The sequence below is a fragment of the Chroicocephalus ridibundus genome, chromosome Z (assembly GCF_963924245.1).
Source record: "Chroicocephalus ridibundus chromosome Z, bChrRid1.1, whole genome shotgun sequence".
Taxonomy (NCBI): domain Eukaryota; kingdom Metazoa; phylum Chordata; class Aves; order Charadriiformes; family Laridae; genus Chroicocephalus; species Chroicocephalus ridibundus.
In genome coordinates, this window is record NC_086316.1 from 73509050 (window position 1) to 73530046 (window position 20997).

General features: G+C 40.8%; 1 protein-coding gene across 1 annotated transcript in view; it reads left to right on the plus strand.

The window, feature by feature from the left end:
- Positions 1-20997, plus strand: part of PRLR (prolactin receptor) — a 91480-nt gene that overhangs the window by 20769 nt on the left and 49714 nt on the right. Inside the window, exon 2 of the mRNA XM_063320443.1 lies at positions 2220-2310. The gene's annotated coding sequence lies outside the window, so the exon portion shown is untranslated. The remainder of the gene's footprint in view (positions 1-2219; positions 2311-20997) is intronic.

Sequence of the window (20997 nt, forward strand, 5' to 3'; positions counted from 1 at the left end):
TTGGTCCCCATCTTTGCTGAAGAGATTTGCTTCAAGATGTCGCTCGTATTTTTCTTCAGAGAATCAATTAATGCAAACATTCTGGAGTGTTTTACAAAGCAGATATCTTACAATGTGAAACATAAACTGAAATCAACTGATGTGATTGCAGTGAAGCTGATGAAGCTGTCTTCTGTGTTGCCTGAAATAGACCACTGAAGTTAAAAATACATAGGCAAGACTCTGTCTTAATTTTACGGTCAAGCAAGGAGTCTGTTTCTTTGCTTAGCTAGTTGGAGAATTCCACAAGCAAGGCACATGATACACTAAACCACAGCATGGCACCAAACAATGAAGGCTACAGGTGCACTTAAAAGTGCAGTTTGTTCAGAAGGTCAGTTCAGGCTGAACATAGAGATCCCCTGGAGACATACCTAAATAATACTGATTTACAGGTATGCTTTCTGCTAGAAAACTATTAACTAATGTAATCTTCAGTTGATCTCTAAAACTGAAAAACAGCCTGACCCTGTTACAACTGACCAGAAGTCAACAAGGATAAATATGGTCAGAAGAATGTATATTTAAACAACTACATTGTTCTCTAAAAAAATATATCACGGTGACTCTTAAAGGACAACTCTGGGGATTGATATTGTTGTGCTAGTTCTTTAGAAAAACAAAACGACAAATCATTCTATCCTGAACATTTTTGTTTGGTCTTACAATTTTTCACCAAATGTTTTCACAAGAAAAGACTGCTTTTCTTCTGAATGTAGATATATTTAAGATTTTTGAATAGACAAAGGGCTTTTCACAAGATTTTTAAAAGGGTCCAGTACTAGTACATTTTTATCTTGTCCATGTCCTTGAGTGTTTTTCTTTGTTTCAAATATAAATTGGTGTTTCTGTATGAGAATTATATCCTCTAATCCTCTCAGCTCCCACAGTAAATGGACATGATCTAGCAGGCAGAAGGCATTAGGTGTAGATGAAATTCTGTTGAGTTCTATGTAAGAACACAGGCAAGCCAATTATCTTTTTTGGCAGAATCAGGCTTTGCTGGATCAGAATAGGTCACAGGATTTAACACAGAATAGCTGAAATTTAGATTACATGACGTGGTTCTGAGTTTGATTTTGTTAACCACGGCAAATCCAAAATGGAAAAGAATCCTAAAGCTCTTCTTGAGCTATAGTTATCACTTTAAATCCCAAGGCAAGATTTCTTCGTAAGGGTTCTTGAAGGTCTGAGTTACATTCATGATGTAATGTTCAGGAAAATATCTTTTCTTTGAAAAACATCTTAATTGTCTGTTCAGAGTTCTGTTCAAAACAGTAAGTGCTTCAAAAATGGGTTAAAACACATACTAAATCTCCAAAGGTAATACTGTTTCTCTAGAGGTGTTTCCAAAAGACCTCTGAAGATAGCAATACTGCGTTTGCTTCTGCTTGATTAATTCTTGATGATGAAATGAATAATGAAATCACTCCTGACTAAAGTGGCCACCGATCGTCATGGAGGTAAATAAGGATGAGAAGAAGGTAATCATCTGTGGCAGTCTGGGTCACATGATACCTTAGGGCCATTCATACAGTGTGCTAAGCATAGTTAGGTACAAAATGGTAGAAAGCAAGTAGTGAGTAATGAAGATAACTTTCACAGAGTGGAGACTATGTCACTGATTGTGGGAACCGCGGAGGCTTCAGAGAGGACGAGCAACTCAGGTACTGTCAGTGTGATGCAGTATGCTAACAGGAGATCTCAACAAGCTTGCCTCCATAACGGGGTGATTTTGCTTACAATCTCTCTGTACACCTTCGCAAAACACATTCTCACGTATTCAGTATGTTCCTACATGTTATGAGTGCTGAAGAAATAGAAGGGTGCAGAGAGCTGCAGTAGCTGGGGAGGAGCTGAAGTCAGAGTCTTAATGTGAGGACAATTAGTCTGGTTATTCAGAAAGAATAGGGGACTTATTTTTTAAGTAATTGTATAAAGAGAAAAATTATTAAAAGCCTTTTCATCTGCAGGTTAAACTCATAGGAACAGATCGCCAGAAGCTAAAACCAGAAAACTTAAAAGTTAACAATACCTTTTCAGTTCTGAGCATGATTCTTCCACCAAGATAAATTATCAGGGATAATGTCTAAATAAGGACTTTATGGTAGACATCCATAAGAAGAGGCACGGCATAAGCTGCAAATTGACACAGCCTATTTTTTTGTGTCAATCGACAGGGGGAAGGCCACAACACTGCACTTCAGCCAGGAGATTTGGAGTCAAAGAAGGTTTATGAAATTAGTGGAGGCTGCCTGAGAACAGAGCCTGGTAAGATCACACTGTTACTTCTGCCCTCTTTCTGGATGATACATATTATCTCAAATTATTTGATTACATAGATGAAATGTATTAGCCTCGTATCTGCCAATGGTACTAGATGTTCTGATTTTTCCTTTTGTCCTTGAAGTCCGTGTCAGCAAATAACTTGTGTATTACTTAAGTAATAAGAAGAATAAAGTGGAGTGCACCCCTGCTGCAAGTATCCCATTAGAAAGTTAAGCCATGGGCAAGCTACTGCTAACATAAAATTCCTATTAGCCTAGGGCTATAGAATATTTATGTATCATATTATCACCAAATATGCATATAATCTTTGGATTTGAGTTTTAAATGCAACATTACTCCAAGAAAAGTAATTCCCAGTGTTTTAAATAAAATAATGTATTTGCCCCACCGTTTAAGTATTGGAATAAACAACCTACATGTTAGTAAATACCCACTAGGTTTTGTGTCTAATGAAGAGAGACGCAGAGTTGAAAGGAAAGACCAGAGGAAACACTTAGAGAAACATTTCAGACTTTGTTAAGAAGCAGCCATAGGATCAAGTCCGTGTAAAAAGAAGATTTGAAAGTCAATTTTATTTAATATAATGAACACCCTGTGGCTTTGAACTAGATCTGTTATTTCGCTTTTTTTTTTTCTTTCAGCTAGTTTTTTCTTTTGTAGTGCTATATCTATGTATGTAGGTAATTTCTTTTCAAGTATTTTCCTCAGGTGTATGGAATGAAGTTGGACATGCAAACCCTGAAAGGCCATCTGAAAACTTTGTATGTCTTTAGAAACTAGTATCACCAGAAAAAAAAAAAAAAGTTCTTTGTTTACAATCATTTGTCCTTACAAGAGCTGTGTGTGTTTGCTTATCATTTTCATTTTGATGAGAATGTGTATACCTTTGTGGGTTTTGTGAGAATTTTATTCCTTGAATAGAAGAAATAAATCTGAGTTCATTACTTCAAACTGTGTATCTGAAAAATAAGATATTTCAGTTTAAAAGAAAAATAATGCATTTGCTTTAAAAATTTCAGAACATCTTTGAAGCAGCTGAAATCATGAATTGACAAACATCTGGGATGAAGCCAATCTTTGTAAGACAATACCAGAATATAATTTTAAAGATCTGAGAACCGCAAAAACAAGGGTGTTTTAGAAACAGTGACAGAAAGCCAGGCTGCTACATACTGCCTACGAATCTGAGAACAGTGCCCCAAATTGCTAACACACAGCAACGCACAGAGTCGGGTTTCAGCATTGTTCTTCGTTTCATAAAACCATACAGATTTCCGTAGATGTTTAACTTGTCTCCAGCATTGATTTGTACAGTTATAAATCACTTGGTATTTTTGTTTTTTCAAGGTTTCACACAAGATTTCTTATTACAAATGATTTGTTGAGTTCCCAAGTCGTCATGTAATGTTTGGGGAATGATAAATCTCCATCACATAGCTGTGCAGAAGTGATATAATAAAGCAGAGTACATAATTATAAAGTCTCTTTGTTCTCGGATATTACGAGATGACTCCAGAATGTTGGATATATAGAATCTGTATTAAAGGGGAAGTTGGGAGAAAAAGACGCAGGCAGATATGACCAGAGTAATTTAGAAAATATGCAGAACTTCAGGACAGTTCTTTTAGGGTAAAGACAAACACAGAAGTAAAGGGAGAGTAGAATGAAATGCTGAAGTAGTTTGAGCTAGACTAATCTGGTACCTGTCTACATAGAAGTGAAGTAAATCTCGTCTAATTTCAGTGAAGCATATCTTTTGTTGACACATAGGAACATATGGGATTGAAAAGTGGGATTCAGAAAAGGATCTGTCGCGCTGTACCTAAGTAGATAATAACACTAGCAATGAAAGGAAAGCTCTTGTGTGGAAGAGGGTTTGAAATTCCTCAGGGTGAGTGTTGGACCTGAATCTTTAATACTTGTTTTAATCAGTTGGACACAAAAGCTAGGAATAAGGTGATGAAATCCCAGTTATCCAAAATGCACTTTCAGTATCAAAGTGCTGTGTGGGAAGAACTAGGTGACCTTGATAACTACAGTAATGTGAATAGGATGAAATTCAGGAGTACAAAATGCAAATCCAATGGAATGGAATGCAAGGGCTCAGAGTGGACTAATAACAAAAACTACTCTTTCAGCCAGAAGCTCATTAGTTGGAAACACAAGCAAATTACTTTGGCAAGTACAATCCTAGGAGATTTGGCCTGCCTTATCTGAATTATTTCTAGTAGAATTAGAGGAGTGTTAATGATGTCATGCAAAGTTCTAGCGAACACATTAAAATAAATTTTAAAAATTTGTGAAGTTCTACTCATTCATATTCAAGAAACATGAATTGTAACTGGAGCAGATGCAAAGAAAGGTTCTCTTCTTACTATACTAGTAGCCTTTCTTACAAGAAGATACCCCAAATATAAACTGTTTACTGTTTACTTTTTGCTGAAGTCCGAGAAGGAATAAAATCACAGACTCATAGAATGGTTTGGGTTGGAAGGGTCCGTTAAAGATCACCAAATTCCAACCCCTCCTACCATTGGCAGAGACATCAAAGCCTCATCTAACTGTCTGCTGTCTGAGAGGGGATATTGTATCTCTCCATAACATGTTGTACAGTGGAGGAAGAATGCCAAGGGGAGGCTGTACCACTAAGGACACAGAGGAAAAGAAAATGCAAAACTCTTTCAACTATCTGAGCCACAAGAACAAGTAGATGTAAAATACAGAATAAACTTTAGTGGAAAATTGGAAGATGATCCTTTTCTATTAAAGCAATTAAAGGCTTGATCACCTCCCAATAAGAACAGTCAGAGCCAGAGAAGAAGTAGCTACTTTTAAAACATATCTTGATTAGTTCATTAACAAGCTTACACAATATGGTTATTCATAGTAGCATGTGGCTCGGCTGAATCAGGTGGTGTCTTTCAACCTGTGCTCCCAGTTGTTGCCTCTGTGAGAGTGGATGTGTAGAGAAGTCTGTGGATGGCAGATCGTTGATATATTACAGACATTAATTCAAAATGTTTTTTTTTAAGACCGAACCATGACACTAGAATCATAGAATCATAGAATCTTCATGGTTGGAAAGGACCTTTGAGATCATCAAGTCCAACCATACACATACCAAAAAAAAAAAAAAACAGCAACAAAAAAAACCCAACAAAAAAACCAACCACAAACAAACCACTTACAATCTCTGCCAGTAGAGCATGCCCTGAAGTGCCAAATCTACACGTTCTTAAATACCTCTAGGGATGGTGACTCAACCCCCTCCCTGGGCAGGCTGTTCCAGTGCCTGACCACTCTTTCAGTAAAGTAATTCCTCCTAATATCTAACCTAAACCTCCCCTGACGCAGCTTCAGACCATTTCCTCTGCTCCTGTCATTATTCACCTGGGAGAGGAGGCCAACACCCACCTCTCTACACCCTCCTTTCAGGTAGTTGTAGAGGGCAATGAGGTCTCCCCTCAGCCTTCTCTTCTCCAAGCTAAACATGACCAGCTCCCTCAGCCTCTCCTCCTATGCCCTGGTCTCCAGACCCCTCACCAGCCTGGTAGCTCTCCTCTGGACACGCTCCAGCACTTCAATGTCCCTCTTGTACAGAGGGGCCCAGAACTGAACACAGCACTCGAGGTGAGGCCTCACCAGTGCCGAGTACAGAGGCACCATCACTTCCCTGCTCCTGCTGGCCACGCTATTCCTGACACAAGCCAGGATGCTGTTGGCCTTCTTGGCCACCTGGGCACACTGCTGGCTCATGTTAAGCTGGCCGTCCACCAGCACCCCCAGGTCCTTTTCTGCTGGGCAGCTTTCCAGCCACTCTTCCCCAAGCCTGTAGCGTTGCTTGGGGTTGTTGTGACCGAAATGCAGGACCCGGCACTTGGCCTTATTAAACCTCATACAGTTGGCCTTGGCCCATCGATCCAGCCTGCCCAGGTCCCTCTGTAGAGCCTTCCTACCCTCAAGCAGATCAACACTCCCACCTGGTTTGGTGTCATCTGCAAACTTACTGAGGGTGCACTCAATCCCCTCATCCAGATCATCGATAAAGATATTAAACAAAACTGGCCCCAAAACTGAGCCCTGAGGGACACCACTGGTGACCGGCCACCAAGAGGATTTCACCCCATTAATCACAACTCTGTGGGCACGGCCAGAGAGTACTAGTACAATCCCACTAGTGTCAGCATTTTGGAATTGTCTGGTCCAACTATTATTTCGGTTGCCTGCAGCACATACTTTCACTGCAGATCTAGGTAGTGGTCAGAGCTGGTTCACACATGCAGGGGTATTGATTTTCTCTCTTGAGCTTCTGACCTATAAGTGAAAAATGTGAAAGGCTTACTTATGCCTTTGTGAAGCTAAGGTGCTGCCTTTGGTGGGAAGGAAGCGCTTTATGGCCGCTGGGGAGGCCGTGATCCCTTCAAGCACTGCAGTTATGATGGTTGGGCAGCACCGGCATGACAGGTCTGGCCAGTGTTCCCGCAGCTTTCCTGACTGTCTTTGCCGACCTGTGCAAGTGAAGGGAGTTCCTTGGGAAAAATGGGAGGAAAGGAAAAAGACAAGGGGCTGTAATCCCACCTTTCAGACACCTCTTCAAGGTGCTGCTGCCCACGTTAGTAGTAACTGTTACTGAGTTTACAGAGCACTATTTTGTTGACCTCTTGCTTAGATTAGTAGAGGTTACCACAGTGGTAAGTGGGGCAGGTGACTTGAACTTGCGCTTTTCTTTCTATGCAGTATTGCTTTTCTTCCACGTGTATAACCTCTGCTAAAGGTTTTGGGAGCTTTGTTCAGGGACTGTGCATGTTTAACTGCCAAACGAGAGGACTACATGTGTTTCTGTATCCCGGCTCTGTACAATGGAGATAAGGTTTTCACATTGTTCTCTTAGTTTCTCACCCCATTTTTTTTATCTGGCATCCAGTAACATTCCTGATTGTTCAACACTGTGGCAAACTGCAGTGTGCACTCGAGTGGGAGTAGTAATTACAGAAACACTTCAAGTGTTTACGGACTTCTCACAGACCTCTTGGAGCCCTTCTGAAATACTTTTCCTCAATGAAGAAAACTCTATAAGCATTAATCATCAAAACACAGTGACATCCTGTAGTTTTGTGGGTCAGGCAGCTTGCCTGGGTTCTGCAGAGCGCAGTTTGACATTTTTTGTATTGGCAAGTTCAGGAAGGGTTGGGTTGGGTGAGCATATTGGGTCTGGCTGGGGTGGAGTTAACTTTCCCCACAGCAGCCCTCATAGTGCTGCGCTTTGTATTTGTAGATAGAAAGGTGTCGATAACACATTAGTGTTTTGCTGCTGCTTGAGCAGTCCTGGCACAGCATCAAGGCTGTCTCTCCTCCATCCCCCCCTCCAAAGACCAGTTGGCTGGGGGTGGGCAAGGGGCTGGGAGGGGACATAGGCAGAGCAGCTGAACCAAGCTGACCAAAGGGATATTCCATACCATCCGACATCTGCTCAGCAGTAAAAGCTAAGAGAAAGGAGGAGAGGAGAGGGCAGTAAGGCATTTGTCTTCTGGAGCAACCTCTATGCATACTGGGGACCTGCTTCCCAGGAGGTGGCTGAACATCGCCTGATGATGGGAAGTAGACAATTAATCTTTTTGTTTTCCTTTGTTTCCTTGTGCAGCCTTTGCTTTTTCTTTACTAAACTACCAAAGCTACCAGCTTATTTAACTAGAAACCCTAGTGAGAACATGTACATTATATACTATTCAAGGAGATGAAGTATTTTCTCTACTCTCTTTTGTCTCCCTTCATAAACTCCTAGAGAAATGTAGCACAGCACAATTTGATTTTACAGTGATCAATCGTACAACTGGCTATAACTTTTTAGGTCTGGGTTTGATGCTGCGGCTGAGTTAAACTTGCAAATGCCTTTGTAAAAGGGAAGGTCCTGTTCACCCACTCCTCCCTCTTCTCCTTTATTCCTACCTACCAGTGAGCCCTACCTCCTTTGCACCATCTTTGGTGCTCTCTGGACCTCTTATGAATAAGCTGAGGTTCAGCTGTGAGCCCAGATGGCCAGACAAGTCCATAGAGATGAGGCAGGTTGGGGATCAGGCCAGAAGCTCAAGTTCAACACTCAGTGTCCAGATCAGTGGGGTTCCTGGCCATGGCTGCAGCATTGCTGCAGCAGAGCTCAGGTGGGGACCAAGTATGAGGAGGCACTCAGCTTCAAAGCTACTGCAGAGTGTGATGGGGGAGAGCATCCACTGAGGCTTCTCAGCAGAGCTTTCTGGAAGAGCTGTCTTCAAAGCTTGACACTTGCACCGTTACTGAGGCTGACCCTGATCGCAGGCAACCAAACCCCCAGGGGTTTCCAGGGGGAAGGCAGAAGGGGTGTGCTCAGTGCTCTGGCACCTATAAAAACATGCATTAGCTCAGAGATAGAACTGCAGTGAAACAACAAATGTTTTTGTGGGGCAGGGGGAGGATTGTGCAAAACTTTTTATCTTCCACTGTCTACAGTATCTGATTTTTATGTGTAGATAGAGAATCAAACAGTACAATATCTCTAAACACCATTTGTTTTCTCCAGGAGCAAGAAGATGGTGTGTTCAGAGAAGGATAGACAATTTCTAGATATAAATTTCTGTCTAGATAGACAATTGGATTTACCCAATGCATAGGGACCATACCATCATTTATCATATGTCCTGTCACACCAATAAATGGAAAATTCTTGTAGATGAGCTACGCTGTGCATTCACAGTAGGAAGGCTTGTGCTCTACTTTGTATCAGCTATGAATGGGACAGATAGGCTATAGGATCCTGGATCTTCCCTTTCACATATTCGTTAACCAGCCATAACACAACAGAATTTATAGCAGTTCATATGGAACTGTGGTTCTAATTCAGATTCATGAAGCCTTTAAAAAATCACATGTATAACACAAGAAAATGCATATTTTTAATAAATTCTGGTTCTATCCTTCACTCAATGAGCATATACAGGACAATGACATGGTTAATGAATGATGAATAAGTCTTTACGACAGTTAAAGAAAAATCTTGTCTAAAACCAGCTCACATCTGAAATGTTCTGGACTTATAAGAAGAATGTACTTGTCATCATAATAGTGGAACTATTCTCTTAAGTAAATTGAAATAATATATTTGGCCTTTTGACATGTCTTTGGATGATCACAGCTCTCTAGTGACTTAATTTTACAGAAGATTTTCTTATATTTATTCTACTTTAACATATTAAAACTGCATTTGGTCTGCGTTAAATAAGAACAGTTTTAAAATCCCATTGTCATCACTTAATAAATAATTATGTGGGTGTCCATCAGCAGTTTTGAACTAGTCTTACAGAATATCACTGATGTAGTTCTTCCCTCATGCTGCCTGCTGTTCCGAGTTCAGTAAGATTGCAGAACAATGTTCTGTTCCAGCACCCTGCAAGTCAGTCAAGGCCAGATTATGCTGGGAGAATAAAAAGGTTGTATTTGAGTCATTCTTAGTCTACATGTGTAGGTGATTAATCTTTTTTCCACTACAGTTAGAAAGCAACGGATATTTCTGTTACAGAAGAATAAAATCAGAATATGTCTATAAGAAAGAAATATTTTGGAGGTTTCATAATTTTTTTAAAGTTTATAAAATTAGTGTCTCTTTTTAAATTATATTTAAGTAGAAACATGTAAATGTGCGCAGTTCAAAGGAATGCCCTTCTCTCTATACTTTGCTGTACAAACTGGGATCTTGTTGCTTTAGTCGCTCAGTTCTACTTTAAAATTATGTCACTTGCTGGAGGTAGAACAGTGAAACTAGATTAGTAGTGGCTGCTTTAACTTGGTCAGACAGTTTAAATGAAATTTAAAACATAGATCCACTTTTCTGTGATGCTTCTAAAGATGAAAACATATTTATCTCTTCGAATTCACTGTCCCTGTGTATGAGATTTGAATGTATGGGCAAAGGTAGGTTTTGATATTCCGAGATTTGTAAGACTCTTGTTTATCCAGAACTGAAATTTACAAGACTTCCTGAGTGTGGTGAAGATGTCTGCCCTGATTTCTATAGGAGTACCTCTAATTAAAGGTATGCTAACCTGTATGTTTTTTTCTGCATTCTTCGCTCTGTTCCTGTTCCCCCTCATGCAAGTAACAATCAAAGGTTTTTGATCACTGTCTTTCATTGTCTAACTCAACTCACTCCAGTGTGCAGTGATGAAATAACTTCTTCTCACTTCAAAGTCTTTGCTTTTGCTTTTGTCAGTTAGGATAGAAAACTTCAAAGTGTGAAACATCTTTCATAATCTTTATAAACTCTTTCAGATAAAGCTAATATCTCTGGCGATCTGGAACAGCATGATCAAGATCAGATTTATTCTGCATTACATTAGTAACAACAAGAAAGGGGCCCTTATTCTATGATTCTTTCTAAAGAAAAAAAAAAAGGCCCCTTCAAAAGCAATTGCAAATACCTACTGATTGCTGCCATCCCCTAAATTCACAATCAGATTTGACATGAGCTTATCAGGAGCAAATCTTGCCATGTCTGCTACTGTTCCTCTTTCCTGTGTGTAAGCATGAGGTGTCCCAGTTTCCACTTTTATTGTGTCAGGAAAAGAGGGTGATACATAGAGGACTGCTAAACAGTGATCTAAGAAGAATGTCATGATTTTATGAATACTTCGTATGCTTAGTCCGTGGAAGTGCACTTCCTACAGACTGGGTTTTAAGAATTTATTGTGAGTGTGCATTCATCAAGCTTTACAGGAACTGTAAGAAGAATAAACCTAAAGACAGTGAAGTGTCTTCTGAAATTAACATCTGCCAACCAAGCATTTGAGGATCATACTACTTTAGAGAAATGCACTTCCAGGATTCTGGCAGAGTGACATAGTTGTACAGTCAAGTCTGAGAATAAAATAGAAAAAAGAGCACTAAATAAAAACCACTTGTTTGGATTGAGAAAAGGGGAGGGTGTACTTGTCTCATTGGACAGGTGGAGGGTGTTCTCATTGGGACAGTCTCAGGTCCTGGGGAGGTATCTGAAAGCAGCTGAGGTTTTCCCTGCCTCTCAGGGAGTGATGGGGCTTAGAGAAAGCAAGTGTGTAAATGGACCTTTTAGGATGGGGCAATCCAAGAGACAATACATCTCTCTAAAGAAGCTGTCTAGGCACGGCTCACCAAAGCCATTGCTTTTAGAGGATGCAGATGCTGTCTCAGTGCTTGAGAGGAAAAGCTGAAGTCATGGAAAGACTTATTTACCTTTTCCTTGAAATCAAAGTCTCCTCCTGTACTTTAGCATACTGTTTTAATTAACCGGATAACACTGATTTTGTTTCTGTTTTGTTAACACTGTTTTGTTTCTGCTAACCCAGGTTTGCTATATACTAGTTTTGAGATATTTGCTTAGTTTTGATACATACTCATTTTGGAGGAATGCCTTGATAATTACATTTGCTATTTGCTATCCCAGTAGCTCAGGACTTTAATTTTCTTGATTAAATCCTTCTCTATCAAAATATTTTTAGTAATCACTACTGCACATCTTTGCAAAATGTTATGCCTAGGTTATGTACTCCGGAAAGTAAATTAGGTACCAATTTCACTAAGGAGATCATCATTCCACCGGGCCTAGAACCTGCTCCTTATATTTGGTAAAAAATATATTGGTTCCAAACTCCCCATATGTAAGGTCAGGGCTTACATATGCCTCTGCTGCCTGACCTCCCGGTGCTGATGCTGGTGGTTAATGGTTAGTGAGACAACTACTTCATCATTTGGGATCTAAGCTATTTAGAGGTGCTTCAGCACCTCCAGAGTTCACCATCTCTGTCTAAACAGGATGAGGACCTTTGGGCGTGTCGTGGCTTAACCCCAGCGAGCAGCTAAGCACCATGCAGCTGCTCGCTCACTTTCCTCTGGTGGGATGGGGGAGAGAATCCAAAGACTGAAAATGAGAGAGCTTGTGGGTTGATATAAAGACAGTTTAATAGGAAAAGCAAAAGCTACCCTAGAAATCTTGCATTATTGCTAGCAAGATCCACCTAGCACTTGCCTCCCTTGTACTAGATGTGCTTCGTAATCTCAGCATGTAAGCCTGTTGTATAAGGTGCCCTACTTACTGCCACATTTGATTTTTTTGTGTCATCTTGCTGTCAAAAAGGCAATGAGAAGCTGGAAAAGGGCGAGATGCAGGTTGGCTGAATGCAAAGTCAGGTAGTTTCCACGCTTCTGTTCTCCGAGGCAGTATCGCTCAGCAATGCAAAAATTGCTTCCTGTCTATTTCACGGAGAACACACCAGAACTGTAGAGTGATGGCAATACTGAGGTAAGACCAGCATCTGCGGGTAGACCACATCATTCTTCAGGTGTTGGACTGTTAGTAATGGGATACTAATTTCAGGATGTGGAAGGACCTTCTGGGCCTTATTTCCTGATTCAGAATTAGTAATTTTGCCTTTTCAGAGCTGTTCCTGGGTGTCCATACTGATCCAGAGTAGGCATCATTTGGCCACAACGTACTCATTAAAGATTTGGGGCTATCTTATCTTTGGCAAGCTCTGTTCCTGTAACTGCTCCTGTAGCAAACATGCTCAGTCCCATCCACCGGCTGTTCATTGCTTTGGTCATTGCTGTCCTGACATCACTGCTGATTTCCATGGATGCAACTGGGACAGAACAGCTGGGCCAAAGGTTTTGTTGAGATATATGTAACTATAGGTGTTCTCTGAAGAAGTCCTGACAACATTGCATCATACTCTGATAACTTACAAGCTACTCGAATCAATTCAGGTTTATTGTATATTTTGTGAAACACTGTGACTCCTATATTTTGGGACTTCAGAATCTCCCTGCAGGCTGTAAAGTTAGCTTGTTCCCATGCAGAGATTTACAGCCAAGACATGAATATTCTGACCTAAATTCTTACTGCTTACACCTAGCTCTGCTGCCATATGGTGTGTGCCCCTATTCTGATGACAGCTTCTTATGAGATGCCTACTGGTGCACTATCAGGTGGTTTAAGGCCTACTAGTATTGGCCATAAAATCAACTTAATACAACCCTGGATAAAATTACTGGAAGGCAGCTGAATGCTTCGCAGTCCATGAAAGGAGAGTAAAGAGCAATGGCCCTTGCTGTTTGTGTCTCCAGGCCCACATCTAAGCTGTTGCGAAGCCTGAGACTGACTTTGGTTACAAAGCCAGCAGTCTATGAGGAAAAGAACTTCCTTAAGTTTCACAGCACCATGGCTGTTCTTGCCTTTTATTTTATCTAGTCTTGAGACTCTAAATCTACTCCCTTCACCCCTTGCAAAAAACCCCCTTGTTCCATCTTCCTCCTCATCCCTGTATTTTCATAGCTACATACAGCAGAGATGTTGAGCCAGCCAGCCAGGACAGACTTTGCTGCCCTCACATTAGAAGTGTTGGTGGACACATTGGGTGTAGGTGTCAAGGTGATGGCATCAGGGCGCTGCAGGGGTGGCCTCTATGAGAAGAGGTCAGGGGCTGCTGATTCCCTGGCTGAAAAAGTTCCAGCTGGCTCCACAGCAGATCCACCATAGGACACAACTGAGCACATCAGCGAAGCTGGTGGCACCTCTGTAAAAGCACATTTAAGAAAGGGTAAAACATTGCCGGGCAATGTGAGGGGAGCAAGGAAAAAAAGTGTGAGAAACAACAGTGTAAGCACCAGGGTCAGAAAAGAAGGAAGGAGGTGCTCCAGGTGTCATAGCAGGTATTCCCTTGCAGCTCATGGAAGAGACCACGGTGGGGCAGATACCCGCACTGCAGCCAGCAGGAGCACCATGCTGGAGCAGGTTGGTATTTCCTGAAGGAACCACAGCCTGTGGAGGAGCCCACACAGGAGCAGGTTCTCCTGACAGGAACTGTGGCCCTTGGAGGACCCACGCAGGAGCAGATTTTTTCCTGAAGGACTGCAGCCTGTGGAGGGCACCCACACTGGAGCAGTTCTTGAAGGACTGCAGCCCAAGGGAAGGTCCCATGCTGGAGCAGGGGAGTAGCAGAGGGGAAACACGTGAGGAGGAAAGAGTGGCAGAGCTGAACTAGTGCGTACTGACCATAATCCTCCGCTCCCCAATCCCTCCTGGGCCAGTGCTGGGCAGTAAAGTAGTCAGGAATGAAGGAGTGAAGTTGAGCCTGGGAAAAAGGTATGTGTGGAAAAGGTGTTGTTTTGTCTTTTCTTCTTCTCACCATCCAAATCTATTTAATTGGCAATAAATTAAATTAATTTTCCCCAGGTTGAATCTGTTTTGTCCAAGATGGTAATTGGTAGGCGATATCCCTGCCTTTTTCCCAACCTACAAAGTTTTTTCATGTTTTTTGTGCCTCCTGTCTTGTTGAAGAGGGGGGTAAAAGTGGCTGGGTGGGTGTTTGGCAGCTGACCACGGTCAACCTACCATAGTAAAAAAAAAAAAAAGGTTTTCTCCTGGGTTTTATTTCAGCCTTTCTATGACAAGCAAGAGAACTTGCTTGGATTTGACACTCATGCTTAAATAGCCTTAATTTGTGTATGAGCTCAGAAAATGCTCTGCCCAAGGCACAGTCTAACAGGACACACAGGATATTTGGCTGTACCTCAGTGAGATTTTTTTCCTCCAATACCTTGTGCCAGCAGGGTTTTTCCTCCTGTTTTTTTTTTCTATAAGTCTTTTTTATTACTGCCCAGACTTATCCTGCTTGCATGTTGCTTTTCTGTCAAGGGCAAATTAGCATCTTCCATAAAAGCTGACACGCAGCAGAGACCCAGAAATTACATCCATATTTCCCCTTTTCCAGTTCTTATGTTGTATAACCCAGTTCTGCTGCCCCGTACCTCCTTCCTCTGCTATTTCTAGCATATACAATTGGTGCTGCCCTGTCTTCTATAGGATACTGCAGGCCTGCCTTTAATTCAGCTCATTGCGCACTCACCCAAAGCCAAGACTCCCTTTGATGGGCAATATGGTAATGGAGTTTGAGAGAGGAGTTTTTGCCTGCAGCCTGGAATGCCTTACAAGAAAAGATGGCATGATATGGCAGGGTCCCTGGCCTCCATGTGAAATAATTCTCTGGAAAAAGCACGGGGCAAGGCTGCCAGTCCTTGTTGATCTAATCAGCCTCCTACATTTGGCCAGAGCATCCATGACAGTCTTGCATGTGTCTACTTGCTAGCACACGTGGTTTTCCTTAGTGGCTCAAAGCACATTCAGCAAGCATTGCAATGGAGGTTTTGCTGCAAGAGCCTGACTAGGCATGACATTGAGCTTCTGTCCTGGTTCAGGACTGTGCCCCATCCTTCCTGGCATCCTTAAGGACTCCTTCCAGAGCCATGATTTATTGCACTGTCTTGGGATCTTTGTCCTCTGTATTAGGTGATAATGAAACAGACTCACTGGAGCTCTGCTCCTTCTTGTGGTTGGCTAAATTTTGTCGGATCCTTCCAGAAGGAAGGGGATTTCTTTGTATGTGGGTCAAATAACAGGCTGGGGGGAGGCCAATAAGCCTTGATATTCAGCGTTGATATTCCCTGCCAGAAGGAGGAAGGGGTGTCCCAGCTGGGTGGATTTAGATGGTAATTGTATCTCATTGTTTCTGAATTGTAAACCTAGATGAGCTGACGGCTAGAGATTTTGTTGGAACAGTGGTTTACCGCAGTAAAAGGATACCAGCAGCTGTGTGAATAGAAGTTTTGCTGCTACCCTGTGCGGAGATATCTGCAGCGTATCTTGAAGGCCCTTTTTATTCTCTGGCACATTATGGTGATGAATTCGTGCAGTTACAGGCTCTGTAGTTCTCCCCAAAGTGAAGGCGTCTAGCAAGAGTTCTTCCTCCCCACTCCTCTTCCAGTTGTCCCTGTCCTCAGATTTGTGATAGTCATAGCTTCTTTGCTTTTGTCTTACACTCGTGTCCAGTCCATTCGTGGCATATAGGCAATGATGTCCACGTAGTAGGCGGCATTTTCAAAAACTTGATCCTACCTGCACAAATGTCTTAAATAAAATAAGGAAGATGCTATACTCCATTTGGATTCATGTTGCCTTTGCCTCCAGCCCTGAAATGATGTATGGCAGCATGTTCTCCATTGTGCAGAAGAACGCTGTGGAAGTACAGTAAGCACTGGGCACTCAAGAGGCTTCACTGTTTGGTGCTCTCAGGGAGTGTCTTGAACATGCAGAAACTTGTCTCTCTTCTGAACGTGGCTGCCAGAAAGCCTCTGGTACTTCAGATGTAGAAAAAGACTGGGCATCCTCCATTGCTTACAGAATTTCTCCTCTTGCTGGCAGTACAAAATGTTCCCTTATTACATACTTATGAAACTCGCTTGTGTTTATACATAAGCAAAGAATTATATCCTTTTTGACAATGAGCAGCAGGCCCATCCACTCTATAGATTGTTTTGCTGCTCTTCTTTCTTCTTTTTTTCTTAAATCAAAGCCTTATCCAGTCCCTCTGTAAGCTTCCATTTGAGCCTGACAGACTTAGCTCATTAATCTTTCTGCTGTGGTCTGGAAAACATCCCCAGACTCGTTCCCAGATGTTTGGTTCACTTTCTTATCCAAAATGTGCACCCTGTTGGTGAATCTAAAATTTTAACCCAATCGTGGGTACTTTTTTACACAGTGCCGTTATAAACTGCATGTTTTCCTGATCATTTGCAAACTTGAAACGTAAATAGTTTCATTAAGTCATGAAATTTACCAATTTGAATTTTTCCAATTTGTCTGCTAAATTTGTTCATCACCACCACTACCACCACAAAAACACATACTGGTCTTGTTTACATATTAGTTTGTGTGTGTGCAGGGAGTAGGAAAGGTAATTAGCTTGTATTAGAGGACCAAGACTACTTTTAATGAAGGCACATGTATTTGCTGAAGAGGTCTATTGGAGAAAGTTCATAGCCCCCATTTTGAAAGCCTCTCAAGCCTTCATTCAGACAGTAGCTGTTTTGCGATGTGCAGCGTGGGGTCTACAGGATTTCTGCATGCCATGATATGGGCCACAAACATTCATGTCTTAGAAGTCTGAAGTTAAAAGTCTAGGTTGTTTGTCCATGATTTAGAAGCATGTTCTTCTGGCAACTGGACCCTGAGAATCACTGATACCATGTGTTAAAAAAGGAACGCTCTTTCATTTTTAAATACTTAACTCTTATTTGTGCTGCTTATTACTTTGATTTACTTCTCTAAACCTTCAGAACAATGGAAACTATTTTAGAATGCTTTAAGGCATCCTCGTCTCCTCCGTCACAGCACCTCTGCTTGGTTTAATGGCTTTTAGAAAGCTGTACGTTCCAAGCAATGGGTAAATGATATATGACATGCAATTCCATCTTCTTGGTTGCTGTAGCAACATCACACTAAACTACGCATTAGTCAGTAGTCCAGGCCAGCAACTGTCTTGCTTCTAACGCATGGTTTACACATTATGAAGACTATTAGAAACAAATGCTAAACCAGATAATTGCCTATATAAGCAGTTCCAGTGGAAGAATGTGCATGAGAAAGCATTACATTGATTTAGTTTAGAACTCAATCTGTCTATTAAGTTCCACACACAAATCTTTCGAATTTCCCTCACCTCCTCTTTGTCCACACAAGTACATACACCATTTTTTATATGCATGCAATGAGGAAAAAAACATGTTTCAAAGGTAGGTGAAAACTGAGAACTGGAAGTTCTTTGTGATGACCTGTGTATCTCTGCCCTGTATCTGCGATGCTCAGCCGTATGATGTTGCTGTATTTGCCATGGTCTTTTCGTTTCTATATATACTCTGATGACACAGATTTTAGGAAAATCAAGTAGAGAGATTATATCTGAAAAACAGCTATCAAAACATCATTCCCATGAGAAATAACATGAGATATTAGCAACCACTAGTCGGAGAATCGAAAATAAAATGTGAACGTTTGGATAAGTTCTAGGTAAGGGGTAATCTGTTTTAAATTTTGGTATGTGCAAAGAGGAAACACTTCTAATATGTAAATCTGTGAATTTACTTTTATTATAATAAAAGACTCTAATCAAAGAATCCGTACTAGTCCCAATCTAATTGTTACAGAAAAGAAAATACAGAATACGACTTCAGGAAAAGTCTCAAATATAATAATACAATGAAAATTGTTGTGCACACGATTCCTAGTATTTACCTCTTTTTCCCTGCTCATCCTTTTGCTGCCTCTGTCTGCTAAAGCCACCAATGCTAGTCTGCCTCGAGCAGAAAGGAAGGAGGAGCATTGCTACAAGCCATCAGCGCTCCGGGTCTTTCACTGAGAGGAGTGAAATGTTGATGCTGGGGTTACTTGCTCTTCTTTGCTAGGAGGAATATGATGTTGGCGTTCACAATTTCTTTGTCCCCTTCTTTAGGATACACTTTGAGCCCTTTTTATATGTTTAACGAATGTTCTGCACCTTGCTGTTTATCCGCTGGTCTGTCAGTTTACATTACATCCATGTTTAATCTACTTGGTGGGTTTTATATATTTTGGATATTGGTCTTCATTACCCTCATTTTGCTCAGCTCAGTGTAGGCATTCTTTAACTGGCCATTGGTGAGTTGTTTATAGCCCTTGGATTTCTTGTGTCAGCTTGTCCCCCTTTTCTTGTGTTCCTTTACACTGTATCATTATGCCATTATTAAATATTTCATCATATCAGAATAACTATGTGTTACTACCATATATAAAATAATACAGTTATACCATACGAAAAAGAGAAGCAAAAGTAAAATAAATTAGAAAAATTATTATTATGCCTAAACAAGCCCCCCCATAAAGGTGCAGGCAGGCCAAGAAAATGTCAAAGTAAGCCTGGCAAGCCTCACACCTGTGGACTTCCAAAGCCAATACAGTCTGCAGTCCATCGCTAGCAATGGCAGTCGTGTGTTTGCAGGGACATGGGGCTACCGGCGAGGACATCTTTACCTGTAGAGAAAAAACAGAACTGACTTTTAGATACAATTTGATCCTAGACCACAGTATGACAAGCATCAAGGTGCTGTGATTTAAAGTACCTGTAAACACAATAAAAGAAATGGGAAGTCTCACAATAAATCAATATCTAGAAAACCAAATACTGATTACTTGAACTGACATGAATTTTTCAGTTTGCTTGTTGAGTAAATGCAAGATAGCCATGGCAAATATTCAAAGTGTTGCCGTTCTTGAAAGAAAAGAAAAGAAGCTATTGTTCACTCGGTAAACCTTTACATAAACAATCCCTCCATAGTTAACTCTTGTGAATTGCAGTTCATCAGAATGAGAAAGAGGTTGATGATTTGATCACAAAATAGAAGACGGAACTTGGTTAGCATAAAAAGTTGCCTGAAATTCCACTATAATTAGCAAACATTTACCGTTTTACTTTCGAGGATTACCCTGAATGTGTTGATATGGGTGCAGCCTTCACATGGTTTGTTTCCTAATTCCTGAGTAATTGTTCTCTTTTCTTGCATCACATTTTTCCTCTTGTTTGAAGATGTACCCCTACTTACTATGCTAGAATTATTCAATTTAAAGTTGGCACAAGTGGCAGTGAGATCAGGGGGATATTCTTGGTCTTCTAACAAACACTGAGATTTTATTTTTCTTTAATCATGCAAGTTTTCCATGCATTCCACTTCATGCAAAACCTGTTAATTTGAGTTTTTTGGGGTTTTTATATTTTTACCAATGAAGCAGAAAGCTACTGCCTGTAAGTCAGACATTTACTATGTGTTTCTTCAGCTAACACTAAATTCAGTGAGATTTCTCTGTATGTACAGGTCTGAATGTGAACACTGCAGAGCAAAAGCTGAGATTAAAGTGTACATGTGTTTGGTATAGCAGGTAAAATGAGTCAGTATTTAACTTAGAGGACTGCTTGCCATACTTTTATTACTGGTCATTGTTAGTGATAAGATAGTGGCTCAGATGAGCTTTTTGGTCAGAGAAAGTGCAGTGATTTAGAAAAGAAAATGTATGTGAATATTATTTTTTTTCCCTACAGAGTATTCTTAAGGGACTGACTAAAACCAGAATCAGTTCAGTATTGCAGATTCTTTGCATGTTAATTACAAAGTTTAGTTGACTTAATTGCCTTTGCCTACCAACTGCTGGTGTCATTTCTGTATCCTACTTCTCCCAGTGGGAAAAAATCACGAGCTAGCATTCACAGACACTGAAAATATTGAACTGAAAATGAGAAATAAAACAAATAAATGATTTTCACTATAAAAGGGAAAAATGAAGACACCAAAGTCTTTTGTTTTGGGATTTGCTTTATTTTCTGAATCAAGCTGGAGATCTTTTTCAGGATTCGTGGAATATTTTAGTACTGAATTTGTTACTTGGCATTAAATGTCATGGAAGGAGTAACTCTGTAATTGATCCAGGGTTTCATCTTGGGTCTGAAGAAATTGAATTTATATGTTCACTGTATATATTCCTAGTAAATTTTTTTTCCTATTTCACCTCGAGTTTCCATTTTTTATTCTCAGTAACGCTGATTTTGACAGCAGTAGTTATTGTGGACAGTTTTGCATGTTAGGTAAGTAGCCTTACAGGCAACTCAGGCTTCTTGCGGTGTCACTGTTAGAGTATGTCAGAGCTCCACTTGGTGCAGCCACTGTTATGGTGGAAGAGTACTTCAGCGCTTCTTTTGTCAGAAGCAGTTGTAATATTTAGCTTAATTGGGAAGACAATGGGCAAGA